The sequence below is a fragment of the Pelodiscus sinensis genome, chromosome 4 (genome assembly GCF_049634645.1).
Source record: "Pelodiscus sinensis isolate JC-2024 chromosome 4, ASM4963464v1, whole genome shotgun sequence".
Taxonomy (NCBI): domain Eukaryota; kingdom Metazoa; phylum Chordata; order Testudines; family Trionychidae; genus Pelodiscus; species Pelodiscus sinensis.
The window spans coordinates 1,584,452-1,599,801 of NC_134714.1; the positions used below are offsets into that span (position 1 = coordinate 1,584,452).

The 15,350-nt window shown below is 50.0% G+C and overlaps 1 long non-coding RNA gene across 4 annotated transcripts in view; it reads left to right on the plus strand.

The window, feature by feature from the left end:
- LOC142829041 (uncharacterized) overlaps positions 1–15,350 on the plus strand; it is a 32,442-nt gene that overhangs the window by 13,720 nt on the left and 3,372 nt on the right. The window contains exons 2-4 of one of the 4 annotated variants that reach the window (XR_012903236.1): positions 3,207–3,859; positions 12,262–12,491; positions 13,355–13,496. This is a non-coding gene — a long non-coding RNA (uncharacterized LOC142829041). Of the gene's footprint in view, positions 1–3,206; positions 3,860–12,261; positions 12,492–13,354; positions 14,093–15,350 lie in introns of those variants that run through there. The other 3 variants (XR_012903234.1, XR_012903235.1, XR_012903237.1) reach the window with 3 other exon arrangements.

The window sequence follows — 15,350 nt, forward strand, 5'->3', positions numbered from 1 at the left end:
CAGAAATTGATGGAGGATGGGGCCATTAAGGGCCACTAAAGGTGAGGGATGTAACTTCCTGCTCTGGGCATCCCTAAGCCTCTGACAGCCAGAAACTGGGGCTGGATGACAGGGGCTGGATCACTCCATAAGTTACTCGGTTTGGTGCAGTCCGCTGGAACTTGAAAGTAAGAATTTGAGGCTGGGGGACCCTTTGTCTGACCCTGAGTGGCTGTTCTTGTGGGCTAAGACTCTGGGTGCATCTCGACTGGCAAGATTTTGCGCAAAAACTTGCCGCCTGTCTACACTGGCCACGAGAATTTGCGCAAGAACACTGACTTTGTAACGTACAAAAACAGGAGGGCTTATTCCTGAGCAGGAGCATCATTGTTCTTGCACAAGAAGCCCTGATTTCACACACGAGAATGTCATTGTACTTGTGCAAGGACTTGCGTCCAGTGTAGACAGGAAGCAAGTTTGGTGCAAAAGCGACTGCTTTTGTGCAAGATCGTACCAATGTAGACACAGCCCTTGGCTGTCTACACTGGCCGCTTGAATTTCCGCAAAAGCACTGACTTCCTACTGTAAGAAATCAGTGCTTCTTGCGGAAATACTATGCTGCTCCTGTTCAGGCAAAAGTCCCTTTTGCGCAAAAGGGCCAGTGCAGACAGCTGAGATTTGTTTTCTGCAAAAAAGCCCCGACCGCAAAAATGGCAATTGGGGCTTTCTTGTGCAAAACCGCGTCTAGATTGGCACGGACGCTTTTCCGGAAAAAGTGCTTTCGCGGAAAAGCGTCTGTGCCAATCTAGATGCTCTGTTCCGAAAATGCTTTTAACGGAAAACTTCTCCATTAAAAGCATTTCCGGAAAATCATGCCAGTGTAGACGTAGCCCTTGAGTCTGAGGCTATGCCACCTTTGTGCTGCTCCTACCGGCCACCTGCCTGTAGTTCCCGCCAGCAGCTCTACTGGCTGCACTGGGTCTGGCTTCTGGCCAACGCAGTGATTTCAGCTCTTAGGGTGTGTCTAAACCACATGGCTCCGTCGATGGAGCCATGTAGATTAGGCTGATCGGCAAAGGGAAATGAAGCCGCAATTTAAATAATCACGGCTTCATTTCAATTTAAATGGCTGCCGCTCTGAGCCGACAAACAGCTGATCAGCCGTTTGTCGGTTCAGCACGTTAGTCTGGATGCTCCCGCGCCGACCTGAAATCCCTTTATCGACCTCCCTGTTATACCTCGTAGGATAACGTTTACCGGGGAGGTCGATAAAGGGCTTTCATGTTGGTGCAGGAGTGTCCAGACTAACGTGCTGAGCTGACAAACAGCTGATCATCTGTTTGTCAGCTCAGCACGGCAGCCATTTAAATTTAAATGAAGCCGTGATTATTTAAATCGCGGCTTCATTTCCCTTTGCCGATCAGCCTAATCTACATGGCTCCATCGACGGAGCCATGTGGTTTAGACACACCCTTAGGCTGTGTCTAGACAGCATCCCTTTTCCGTAAAAGGGATGCAAATTAGACACATCGCAGTTGCAAATGAAGCGGGAATTTAACCCCCGCCCCTGCTTCATTAGCATAAAAATGGCTGCCACTTTTTTCCCTCCTATAGTGAGGGATAAGGGATCTTTTGGAAAAGGCTTTTTTTTCCAAAAGATCCGCATCTAGACGGGAGCTTTTTTCCGGCAAAGCTCCGAGCTGGAAAAAAGCGGCAGCCATTTTTATGCTAATGAAGCAGGGGAGATTTAAATCCCCGCTTCATTTGCAATTGCGATACGTCTAATTTGCATCCCTTTTACGGAAAAGGGATGCAGTTTAGATACAGCCTTACTGATTTCAACCCTGTAGCTACCACCTAAGGCTGACCAAAGATTCCAGCTTCCACTGGATTAGCAAAAAGACTCCTCATGCGTCTGCTTTAGGTCTATCCTTAAAACCAGGAGGAAAGGGGCAGGTTGGGTCAGTCTTACAGCCCCAAATTATTTACAATACACCGCATTCCATTCCAACACTGACCCTCCATCCGCCCTGGCTGAATGGGATTTCCATAGCCACACCTCGGATTCCTTCCCCTCCTGGCATGAGCTGTATTTACATATCCACAGTTACCAGTTAATTATCTTGCAGAGCTAAACAATTGCAGTGAGCCCACCCACCCACGCCCAGGGCAACTCTCTCCTTTTAGCTGGCTGATAGCAAGCAATTCAGCCCTGGCTTACGTACTGATCCGGGTGGAGAAGCATGCAGGCTCTCAAGCTACACAGTGCTAAGGAAGAGCTCTGTGAAACGCCACAGCCCGGCCTCTGTCTGTCACCGACAGACGTTGGTGCAGTGAAGTAAACGCCCTGGGTGCATCTAGTCTGGCAAGATTTTGCACAAGAGCACTGACATTCTAATGTAAGAATTCAGTGCTTCTTGCGCAAATACTGTGATGCTCCTGCTCAGGGATAAGTATTCTTGCGCAAAAGGGCCAGTGTAGACAGGCACCTTAATTTTTTGTGCAAGAAAGCCCGATGGCTAAAATGGCCTTCAGAGCTTTCTTGCGCAAAAGCGCGTCTATACCGAGCACGGATGCTTTTGCGCAAAAGCATCCGTGCCAATCTAGATGCTCTTTTGCGGAAATACTTTTAACGGAAAAACTTTTCCGTTAAAAGTATTTCTGCAAAATCATGCCAGTCTAGACACAGCCTTCACCCCTCACATCTGCTTTGCCTTTAGTTCTAAGCAGCAATTTGGAATCATAGGGTACCCTGGAATCCTGAGAAAAGTCACCAAGCTCCATGCGACATGGTCCACGGCACTGGAAGTTTTGCCCAAAGAATAGGCTGAAACGCCCCAAGCAGGACTATCCCTGGATGGCCTTTCTCCACCCACCGTACATGTGGGCATTGATCGCATGAAGGAAAGGGGAAATAAAATGGTGGCAGTGCCGGGGACATTGCACCAGCTTTGGGAGATTAACCCTGGCTTTGCTGTGGTCCCTTGGAAATGATGCTGACGGAAGGTGAGGGTTTAGTTTCAGAAATGCAATTAGCACTGAAAATGGGGCTTTCTGCAAATGGGATTATGCCGGATTAAGGAGTGATTAGCACTTTATATCTAACCACTTCCAAGAAAATAACATTACGTTTAAAGAGCTAAGAAATTAACTTGTTTTCAGTGGAAAAAGATTTTTTTTTCTTCCCTTCACTGCCACCTGCCAACTGTTTCCTCTTATATAACCAGGAAGAGCAAAACAATAACGCAAAAGTAATACCAAGAGGCAACCTGATTGCAAAACTTCGTATGCAGGGGCGCACATGAAATAGCATGCCGGTCGGAGAACTGTCAGCTCTTATTACTCCTCATTGGGCTTGATGAAACTCCACTCTGCAGCTCTATCGAGTTCTCTCTTCCGATTGCCAAGGGTGAGCAAGGGCCAGGCACGCTGGGAATGGGTGGCAGGGGATGGATCGCTGCATGACACTCGCTGATGTGAGTAGCGACCCGGGGAATGGCTCAGCCAGGGAGCAGAATTTAGATACTAAATGTAAAGGCTCGACGGGACGCCATGTGCTCTATGTGTGCACACCTCCACATTGCCAGCGCTTTGCTGGCCACATTCAGCCCGGCTCGTGTGGAATAACCGAGTGTCCATGCAGGCCACGGCCGCAGGGGAGGGGACTCAGAAGGAGTCATGCTGGGCGGGAGAGGGTTGTTTTTTCCAGATACAATTGGCCCTCAGTGATGCTGTTTTTTTGGTTTGCGTCGATGCCCGTGGAATGATCACCACGGCCTGGAGGAATGCAGCTGGGTCCAGGGACGACGTGCAGGGTGGGTCCTAGCCAGCACCTTCCCTTCCACATCTGAGCCACGCTGGTGACGGCGATTGCTGGATGGTGAGTGCTCTCGTTGGGGCCCGTCAGCAGGTGAACGCCGGTGTCCCGGGTAAACACTCGTGTCCTCAGACGTCGCTTTCCTCCAGCGTCCTCCCGCACCCACGTCAGTCTAGGCTGCGACTTGAACGACATGCTCACTGGGGAGGCGGGGGATGGCTCCTCCCCACTTCTTGCCCCCTAGGTCAACCGGGCACTAACTCTTCATGTTAGCACCCCCCGCCAAAGGGGGAGGGGAGGGGCAGCTGAGCTGGCACAGGGGGAGTTGGAAGGTAATGAGATGGGCTCTCATAGGCATCCACAGCCCTCTGCACCTCCAGGCCAATGGGGAGCCAGGAGGGAATTGTGGGTCTGAGAGGGGGTCTGAATCTCCATCCCTCTCAGAGTTGCTCCATTATCCCACACTGAGGGCAGGGCCTAAAGACGCGATCTAGCCCTGAACACTGGCCACGTCTGTGAGCAACACCCCCAGCAAGAAGTCCTGGTCCAAATGGGTCCTGGGAAACGCACTCACCCCAGGCAGGGACTATTCCACGCATTCACGCAACATTGAGCCCGCTCCTGGAGGGCTGACCAGGCCTCAGCAGACCTATGGATAGAAACTCTGTGTCAACCTGTGGAACTCCTTGCCAGAGGATGGTGTGAAGATCAGGACTTGAACAGGGTTTGGAAAAGAACTAGATACATTCATGGAGGTTGGGTCCATCAATGGCTGTTAGCCAGGCTGGGCAGGGATGGTGTCCCTACCTCTGTTTGTCAGGGGCTAGAAATGGCTGACAGGAGAGGGATCACTTGATGATTCCATGCTCTGTTCACTCCCTCTGCGGACAGTGGCCAGTGCCAGGTTCCCCAGGCTGCATGGCCCTTTGGTTTGACCCAGTCTGGCCGTTCTAATGTTCTTATGTCAACTAAGCAATGACAATAGACTTCCTCACTGTTCAATTTGCTAATCCCTTCCTCCTGAGAGTCCCTGTTCAGTCGCCTTTGTCCGGAGCAGACCCTCTATCTGGATCGCCATTCCGATCACACCCGGCTTCCAAGTGCCCCGTTGGCTGCACAGCCCCTGACCTTTCCTTGTCTCTCCACGTGGCACAAGAACCACTAGCAAGTGTTGCTGGTTCTCGAAATGCACCTGACAAATGCTGGGCGGGAGGGAATTTGCATGCTGGGCACTGCGCTCAGTAGAAGTCTGTTTACCTTCCCAGTCTCTCTAAATCAGACCTGATTGTATTTAATTGGGGTTTAAATGTGTCTCAGTAAGGTTTGTAATTAATGCTGGGATGTGTGCACGGAGCGTGGGGGCCCCCGGGAGCCCCCCGATGGCTCATTGTGGTAAAGAATCGGAAGTGGCCACCCAAAGGGAGTCATATTTCACATTTCCCCCCGTTCATTCGGTCTCTGATAGGGCCCGGCGTGTGACCACGGAGCAGAACAGTTCTGGCTGCAGCAGGCAGGGTAGGGAAACCAGACCAGCTTTCCTGTAGGCCTCCAGGCCTTGCTCCGGAGGTGCCCTTGGGAGCGGCGGCTTCTAAATGCTACAGCCCGTGATCACAGGGCGGCCGGACACACGCGTGGCCGACATGCCTGCTCCTCGCCACAGTGGGGGCAAAGCACGACGGTTCCTTCATTTCCAGCCCGTTCCCAGGGGAGCCTCACCCAGACCCCGGTGATCCCAAAGGGCGCCCTTTCACGGACAGCGTGGAACATCGCTTCTTCCCCGCTCCCCCGGCAGCTTGCAGAGCGGGAGGAGGGGGCAGCTTCTATTGGTCATTCTGCCTCCTTAGCGGTGCAGGTACCCGAAACGGAGCCCTCCTCCTCTGACCACCAGAAAGGGCTTTCTCCCCTCCAAGTGACGCTCATTTCACGGGGCTGTGCTCCTGCTGTGGGAATGGGTCCATGAGAGACCGGGCAAGAAAACTGGAAATTATGAAAAGGGGAAAAAAATCAAAGACAAATGTTACAAAGCCTAAAGGGAAGTGGTTTAATAAATAGAGCATTCAAAAATCAGCCTGGTACTCTGCTTTTAAAATATATTGGCTAGGTCATGTCGGGGTCGACTACAGACCACCTGCCCGGGCAGAAGAGGTGGAGGCGGCTTTTTTTAAACAACTCACAAAATCATCCACAGCACAGGACTGGGTGGTGATGGGGGACCTCAACTATCCAGACATCTGTTGGGAAACGAACAAGCGGGGCACAGGCTATCCAACCCATTCTTGGACTGCATTGGGGTCACTTTTTAATTCTGAAGGTTGAGAAAGCTTTTGTGGGAAAGCTGTTCTAGATTTGATTTTAATAACTAGGGAGGAGCTGGCTGAGGATTTGAAAGTGGAAGGCAGCTTGGGTGAAAGTGATCATGAAATCACAGAGAACATGATTCTAAGGATGGTAGAAGGGAGAACAGCAACATAGAGACAGTGGATTTCAGGAAGGCAGGTGTTAGTAAACTCAGAGAGCTGGTAGGTCAGGTCCCAAGGGAAGCAAGACTAAGAGGAGAATTAACTGAAGAGCTGTGACCTAGTGGGGGTACCTGGCTGGTTCTCTGGGGCGCAGACGACCTGTTCCTTGGTCTCGCCCCGTAGTTGACTCCCTCCGTCGCTCAGCCGAGATCCGGTCTCTGCACGGTTCCCTTTCTGCCCAGGACTCCCGTTCACACCCGGACCGGCTCTCCGTGAACTCATCCGCCAGCCTCCCGGCCTCCTGGGGGTTCTCTGGTCTGCGGTCCTTGAGCCACAGCCTCAGTTTGGGTGGGCACGCTTCATAGAACTGCTCCATCATGATCAGCTTGAACAGCTCCTCTGCGGTCTGGGCTCCGACTCCAGACACCCACTTGCGGCAGTATTGCGCCAGGCGGGAGGCCAGATCCACATAGGTCTCCCGTGGCCCTTTCTGTACCCCCCGGAACTTCTTCCTGTACATCTCGGGGGTCAGCCCGAACTTGTGCAGCAGGGCCTCCTTGACTCGGTTGTAATCCCCTGGCTGTAGGTCCTCCAGCTGACTGAGCACTCCGGCCGCCTCCTGGCTCAGTGCGGGGACGAGCTCCTGTAGCCAGTCAGCTGGGGGGACCCGTTGCAGTCCTCAGGCCCTCTCAAAGGAGCTGAGGAACCCGTCTATGTCACCCACGTCCTTCAATTGGGGCACCACGAGCCTCTCCAAGCGTCTGGCAGTCCCGGGACCCTGGGGCCCATCCGCACTTGGCGCAGCCGGTGCCCCGCCGGTTCTCCGCTCTGCCATGGCCAGCTCATGCTGTCGCTGCCTCTCGATCTTGGCGCTCCCTCTCTCGATCTTGGCGCTCCTTCTCTCGGTCCTCTACTTCCAATTCCTTCATCCGCAGCTGGATCTCCAGCCGCCGCAGCTCCGCTGGGCTGGCCCCTGCCCTAGATGGGCTACAGCTTGCAGGCCTCCCAGGAGACGCTGTCTCATCTCTCCGTTGGGTTCCAGCGCTCCTCCCCCTCTCTGAGCCTGACACACTCTCAGGGGGGGTCTGGCTGCTTCCCCTGGGGACAAGATCCTGGCCCTGTGGCTGGTCATTCTCTTCCAGCTGGGCAATCAGCTGGGCCTTGGTTGCTTTCTGCACAGGCAAGCCCCTCTCTCTGCACAGCCCCACCAGCTCTGCCTTCAAGAGTCGGGCGTAGGCCATCTGCCCGCTGGTCCCCTTGGTGCAGACTCACGAGTCTAGTGCTGCAGCGCCCCACGATTCCCAGGAACCGCTTCGCTCTGTCTCCAGCACGCCTGGCTCCAGGGCTCTTGCTTCTACTGCGCCTTGTCGCTCACCGCTGGAAACTCCATCCACGGGGTGCAGTGCATCCAACTTCTGACACCAGTGTGACGGCGCGTTGGGGGTCCCCCGTCTCCTGCACCCCGAAATGGCACAAACAGACTGCACCAGCTGGTGGAATAGAGGAAGTTTATTGCCTCTCCAGGATACAGCGCAGCACAGATGGAATCTGGTCCCAGAGCTGGGCTAGGATGCCTCAGGCCCCCTTGAGATGGGGGAGACTGGGCCCCTAAACTCCAGCCCCTTTCCCTAGGCTGTCTCCTCCATGCTCCCAGACAGCCAGCAACTAACTAACTCCCTTCCAGCCCTGCCCCCCAGCCAGGGCAGCATCCACCTTCCTTTGTTCCTCTCCATGGGGGGTGTCTGGCCACTGGTTTGCATAGTGACTCATCCTGTTTTGCTGGGTCGTGGTACCCACGGCAGCCAGTGGGGGTTACCCCAGAGCCAGCAGCATAGAAACCAGCCAGGTACCCCCACTACGTCACAAGAGCCTTGGCAGTTTTTCAAAGGGACGTTATTAAGGGCCCCAGAGCAAGCTATCCCGCTGCATAGGGACGATAGAAATTATGGCAAAAGGCTTAACCAGATCTTACATGATCTAAAAATCAAAAAGGAGTCATATAAAAGTGGAAAGTCAATCAAATTACAAAGGACCAATATGAGCCAGTGGTCACCAGACAGTCGAGCGGGATCTACCGGTAGCCTTTGGCGTGCCCTTTATAAGTACAAAGGCAGGAAAAAAGTCAGAGTCGTTTTATTAGAGTCACAATAAATTTTTCTCTGTTCGTAGGACCACAGAAAGGCTGGGCTGGAGGAGGCGTTGAGAGGCCGTCCAATCCAGCCTCCTGCCCTGGGAGGGGGCAGAGTAATCCCTACAGCATCCCTGCCAGGTGTTTGTCCAGCCTGTTTGCAGAAGCCTTCAGTGATGGCTCTGGGTAGATGCCGACTGTGTGGGGATGGGCGTTCTCGCTGTAGGCTGCCCCAGCGCTGCGCCGAGAGTGGAGACAGCCGGCTTGGAGCGCATTACCCAGTAAACACACAGACTCGGGGTTCAGCAAAGGAGCTTGATCAGGTTCAAGGCTAATGTCAACGGAAGAATATCAGAACGGCCACACTGGGTCAGACCAACGGTCCATCTAGCCCAGGGTCCTGTCTGCCCACAGTGGCCAATGCCAGGTGCCCCAGAGGGAGGGATCACAACAGGGAAGCAGAGGCCAGAGACACCTTTCCCACCCATCCTGGCTAACAGCCATTGATGAACCTAACCTCCATGAATTTATTTAGCTCTTTCTTGAACCCTTTTAAAGTTGTAGCCTTCACTGCATCCTCTGGCAAGGAGTTCCACGGATTAATTGTATGCTGAGCAAAGAAAAACTTCCTTTTGTTTGTTTTAAACCTGCTGCCTGTTAATTTCATTTGGTGACCCCTAGTTCTTATATTGTGGGAATAAGTAAAGAACTTTTCCTTATTCACTTTTTCCACACCAGTCATGATTTTATAGACCTCAATCATATCCCCCTTTAGTCTCCTCGATGAGTCCAGAGATGTTAACATGTGTGCTCATAACAATGGCAGCGAACGGCAGCACTGCCCACCCACCGGTCAGACAGACAGACAGACAGTGCCTTTGAGCTACATTTCTATACACAGGTACATATGTGTTACTGCAGTGGCCCTGGAGAGGTGCTTCTCACCTGATCCCAAGCGCCTGCAGTGACAGAGGGCTGGGGGGTCCTGTCTCCCCAGGGCAGCCTGCAGACTGAATCCCAGCCCCACCCAGAGCAATGTTTCAAATGAAGCGTGAACATTTGCATTTTATTTTCTCCACACAAAATCAATTGAGTTAAGGCCCCAGGCAATGTCAGGGACATCCTCTAGTGAATAGAACTGCTTTACAAATCACGTTGGGACATAAAGTTCCAAAAACTAAATCTCCCCGTGATTAGTCACGAATATTCAACAGCGTCCAGTTTTAAGAATCGTGTAAGTTATTATTTGTCTGAAAAATTGTACCAAAGATATTTCTTGTTTCTCATTTTGTATCTGTTAACCAATCAGTGGAAATAAATAATAGTCTGTGTCTCATGCAGCAGTTACACAACACAATGAATAGCTTATAGCTAAAGAGAATAATTCATAAACAACCCAAAGATAACCCCCAACTGATAGAATCCTAGAACACTAGGACTGGGAGGGACCTCGAGAGGTCACCAAGTCCCGTCCCTGCCCTCCCAGCAGGACCAAGCACCATCTAGACCATCCCTGACAGGCGTCTGTCCAACCTGCTCGTAAATATCTCCAGAGAGGGAGATTCCACAACCTCCCTCGGCAACTTATTCCCGTGTTTGACCACCCTGACAGATAGGAAGTGTTTCCTGATGTCCAATCTAAACCTCCCTTGCTGCAGTTTAAGCCTATTGCTTCTTGTTCTATCACCAGAGGCCAAGGAGAACTATTTTCCCCCTCCTTCTTTGTAACACCCTTTTAGATTCTTGAAAACTGCTATCATGTCCCCTCTCAGTCTTCTCCTTTCCAAACTAAACAAGCCCAATTCTTTCAGTCTTCCTTCATAGCTCATGTTTTCTAGACCTTTCTTCATTTTTGTTGCTCTTTTCTGGACCCTCTCCAATTGCTCCAAATCTTTTGTGAAATGCGGTGCCCAGAACTGGACACAATACTCCAACTGATGGCTAACCAGCACAGAGTAAAGCGGAAGAATCGTCGATGAAGATATCGAACAAAACCGGCCCTAAAACAGACACCCCCCTTGTTATGCCATTCCATCATGACTGTGAATCATTAATAACTACTCTCTGAGAATGGTTATCCAGCCAGTTATGCACCCACCTTATAGTAGCCCCATCTAGATTGTATTTCCTTAGTTTATTGATAAGAAAATCATAGAATCATCATAGAATGATAGAATACTAGGACTGGAAGGGACCTTGAGAGGTCATTGAGTCCAGTCCCCTGTCCTCATGGCAGGACCAAATACTGTCTAGACCATCCCTGATAGACATTTATCTAACCTGCTCTTAAATATCTCCAGAGATGGGGATTCCACAACCTCCCTGGGCAATTTATTCCAGTGTTTGACCATCCTGACAGGTAGGAACTTTTTCCTAATGTCCAACCTAAACCTCCCTTGCTGCAGTTTAAGCCCATTGCTTCTTGTTCCATCTTCAGAGGCCAAGATGAACAAATTTTCTCCCTCCTCTTTATGACACCCTTTTAGATATCTGAAAAACGGTTATCATGTCCCCCTCAGTCTTCTCTTGTCTAAACTAAACAAACCCAGTTCTTTTAGCCTTCCCTCATAGCTCATGTTCTCTAAACCTTTAATCATTCTTGTTGTTCTTCTTTGGACCCTCTTCAATTTCTTCACATCTTTCTTGAAATGCGGTGCCCAGAACTGGACACAATACTCCAACTGAGGCCTAACCAGCGCAGAGTAGAGCGGAAGAATGACTTCTCTTGTCTTGCTCACAACACACCTGTTAATGCATCCCAGAATCATGTTTGCTTTCTTTGCAACAGCGTCACACTGCTGACTCATATTCAGCTTATGGTCCACTATAACCCCTAGATCCCTTTCTGCCGTACTCCTTCCCTGACAGTCGCCTTACTAACATCTCCACTTCTCCCTTATCCACAAGGATTGATAGACTATCAAAGAAAGCTATCCGATTGGTTTGACATGATTTGTTCTTTACAAATCCATGCTGGCTGTTACCAATCACCTTATTATCTTCCAGGTGTTTACACATGATTTCCTTAATTACTTGCTCCATTATCTTCCCTGGCACAGAAGTTAAACTAACTGGTTTGTGGTTTCCTGAGTTGTTCTTATTTCCCTTTTTATAGATGGGCACTAGATTTTCCCTTTTCCAGTCTTCTGGAATCTCTCCTGACTTCCATGATTTTTCAAAGGATTTTTACTCAATCTTATGTATTCTGTTTGACAAACACTTACAAATAGTGGACATTCCTAGAAAATCCTAGTACTTTGTAATGAATATTAGTATTGATAATGAATGGTTTGATCAGCTCAAAACAGGCCTGGATTTAAATTCATGTCTGTGGATGCTTGTCTGCACCGAATTCTCTAAGGCAATTAAAAGACGGGTGTATCTTCTCAGCTGGGTAAATGTTCTCCATCGCGAGGTAATGATTTCTCACCTGGGCCCTGAATGTCAGGCTTGAGGCTGTGCTAAGAGCTGTGAACTCGTTTCTAAATACTTTCGAAAAGTTTATTAGCAGGTGTCTGTGTCTCTAGGCAAACGCCGCTTGCGCCACACACCAGTTACATGCGCTTTGACCCTGAATTCTCCCAGTGTTTTACCACCTGCAGCGATGTGAAGGTTACCACATAAAAGCAAGGCTGGCCTCTGCTTCACTGGGGTCTTTCCTTTCGTGAGCATCTGTTGACACAACCTCACCAAGTGTCGCCTTCCACCGTGGGTTGGGGCCTATTTATCGCTGTCTTGTCCGTCAGCACGCCTGTCAGTGGGGCAGACTTCGCTGAAAGGGCTTTCTGCTGGGAACAGCCCAGGGGTTCGGTGTGCTTCACACGGCATGGCCATGGTCATGCTTTGAGCGTAGAAATGATATTCCACTCTCTCTCCAGGGGAGTCATGGTCGCGTTTGACTTGTGTCCTTCCATGAGATGCTACAGAGAGCTGGGTGAGTGTCCCGTGTTCGGCAGAGGCCACCAGCAAAGGAAAGATCTCTGGCTAAAATCGCTGCGTTTCTCACATTGGATGCGGCTGCCCATTCCTTTCAGGAGGCAAGACACTTACCGTCACTCTGCTATTTCCTTGACCTAAAGTGAAGAACTTCATGTCCTTAATTCCTGAGGTTCGTCTATGTCAATATAATTGACCTGTGATTTCCTGAGACAGTCATCTTTCGGGTGGGATCATAGAATCATAGATCCTAGGGCTGGAAGAGACCTCAGGAGTCATCGAGTCCAGTCCCCTGCCCAAAGCAGGAAAAACCTCAACTCAATCATCCCAGCCAGGGCTTAGTCAAGGGATGGAGATTCCACACCTCCCTAGGGAACCCATCCCAGCGCTTCCCCACCCGCCTAGGGAAAGAGTTTTTCCTAATCTCCAACCCAGACCTCCCCCACTACAACTTGAGCCCATTGCTCCTTGTTCTGCCACCACTGAGAACAGCCTCTCTCCATCCTCTTTGGAACCTCCCTTCAGGAAGTTGAAGGCTGCTCTCAAATCCCCCCCCCCCCCCCACTCTTCTCTTCTGCAGACTAAACAGACCCAAGTCCCTCAGCCTCTCCTCGTAGGCCACGTGCTCCAGCCCCCTCATCATTTTGGTTGCCCCCCGCTGGACCCTCTCCAATGCGTCCACATCCTTCCTGTAATTGGGGGAGGCAGAACTGGACACAACACTCCAGATGTGACTGAATAACGGGAAATAATCGCTTCCCTAGCTCTGCTGGCAATGCTCCTCCTAATGCACCCCAGTATGCCATTAGCCTTCTTGCTACAAGGGCACCCTGTTGACTCATATGCAGCGTCTCAGCCACTGTGATCCCCAATGCCACTGATTCCTCATTGTTTTTATGAAAAATAAAGTCTGTACCCCAAAGAGCTTATAGTTCCCCCTTGTGCATTTATTAGACTCCTGCAGAGCCACAGCCAGTGGCCCACGTGCGAGGGTGGAGACAATGGATTCAAACTGATTATTTTCTCCCCCATCAGGACCCCAAAAAGGTTTTGTTCCTGAGCGTGATGAAGCAGAGCCTGGAGAGGGATGAGGAGAAGTTCTCTGGGACACATTTCCACTGACACTATTCACATGGCAACTGGCTCTGCTGGAAAAGCTGAAAATCCATCTCAGCAGGTACCTGCTCCCCGTAAATCTCAGAAAAGAGACAGTTATTCAGTCTAGTTCAAGGTGAATCTGTCCCTGAACTGACAACTCTATGGCTGTCTGCTCACATCAGTCTTCTAACAATCTGCTCGTTGCAAACTTCAAGACAATGATTGCTAACGGGCTCTGGATAATACCTGCTATCTGTGTAATTACAACGGCACGGCTCAAGTGTGAGCAATCTTCCCGAATAACATGTCCCCCCCTTTGAAAATGCTCAAATAACTCATTTCCTGACAAATTTAAAGTAGCTACTAGACCACTCTGAGGCTTAAACTGCGTTGTCTCATCCAGCCGCAGAAGAGAAGGCATGACTATTTCTAGCTTTGAATGCTTTACTAGCATCTGCTCCAGCCATTTTCATTTCCCTAGAGGCCTAATCCAAAAATCATTCAAATAAATGGCAAATCTCCTATTGGCTTTGGTGGGGGTTAAGTCGGAGCCTTAATTCATGCTACATTAGTGTTTGGAGAGTCTTCTTCTTCCTGCATGAAACTGAGAAACAAATGTGCCTTCACCCATTTAAATATACTGCATAACAACCTGCATTTTTTACTGAAAAAACACATTGGAAGTACAAAGTGAACCCTTCTGTTATTGAAATGCTTCATTACGCTTTTTGTGAATGAACTGGTGTCATAGTATGCCAGCAGAAAGTTTCAACTTCAACAAAACGGTGAAAATGTTCAACTAGCTCTAAGTGGTAAGTCAGTGCAATGCTGTGAACTATTGTCGGACAAGAGGGGATAGCTTTCTATCTGCCTTTCACTTCTCCGTGGGCATAGTTGGTGAGGCTTTTCTTTTTTATCCCTTTCGAAGGCTTTGTCTGTTTCATTTGTGATCTACCTTGAGGCTACTTCAAGAGAGATATCCAGGAGGGATAATTCTGCAGACAATTTTCATGGAAGTTTAAACAAATTTTTCTTCTTCTATGTTTACAAACCTCTGGTGTTCCTTTTCCACATGCCTTCTAAGAAACTCTTTTACATGCAGGCATGTTTACAGATACCATGAATTTTAAAAGCAACAAGGAGTCCTGTAGCACCTTCTAGAATATCAGAGGGTATGTCTACACTACCACCCTAGTTCGAACTAGGGTGGTAATGTAGGCAACCGGAGTTGCAAATGAAGCCCGGGATTTGAATTTCCCAGGCTTCATTTGCATCTCGCCGGGCGCCGCCATATTTAAATGCCCGCTAGTGCGGACTCCGTGCCACGCGGAGTAACGGTAATTCAGTATAGGAAGCCTAGTCCGAACTACCTAGTCCGTGCCACGTGTAGCCGCGCGGCATGGAGTCCGCACTAGCGGACATTTAAAAATGGTGGCACCCGGCGAGATGCAAATGAAGCCCGGGAAATTCAAATCCCGGGCTTCATTTGCAACTCCGGTTGCCTACATTACCACCCTAGTTCAAACTAGGGTGGTAGTGTAGACATACCCAGATGTATTGGAGCATAAGCTTTCGTGGGCAAAGACCCACTTCGTCAGATGCCTGTAGTGGAAATTTCCAGAGGCAGGTATAAATATGCAGGCCAGAATCAGGCTAGAGATAACGAGGTAAATTCAATCAGGGAGGATGAGGCCCACTTCTAGCCCACTTCTAACGTATTCTCACCTACATGCATCTGATGAAGTGGGTCTTTGCCCATGAAAGCTTATGCTCCAGTACATCTGTTAGTCTATAAGGTGCTACAGGACTCCTTGTCGCTTTTGCAGATCCAGACGAACACGGCTACCCTCTGATACATGAGTTTTAAATAAATTTTGGAGATAGCTGGAAAAATCGAGTACGTGTTCTTCCGCAAATTCCCACTTTTGGGCTA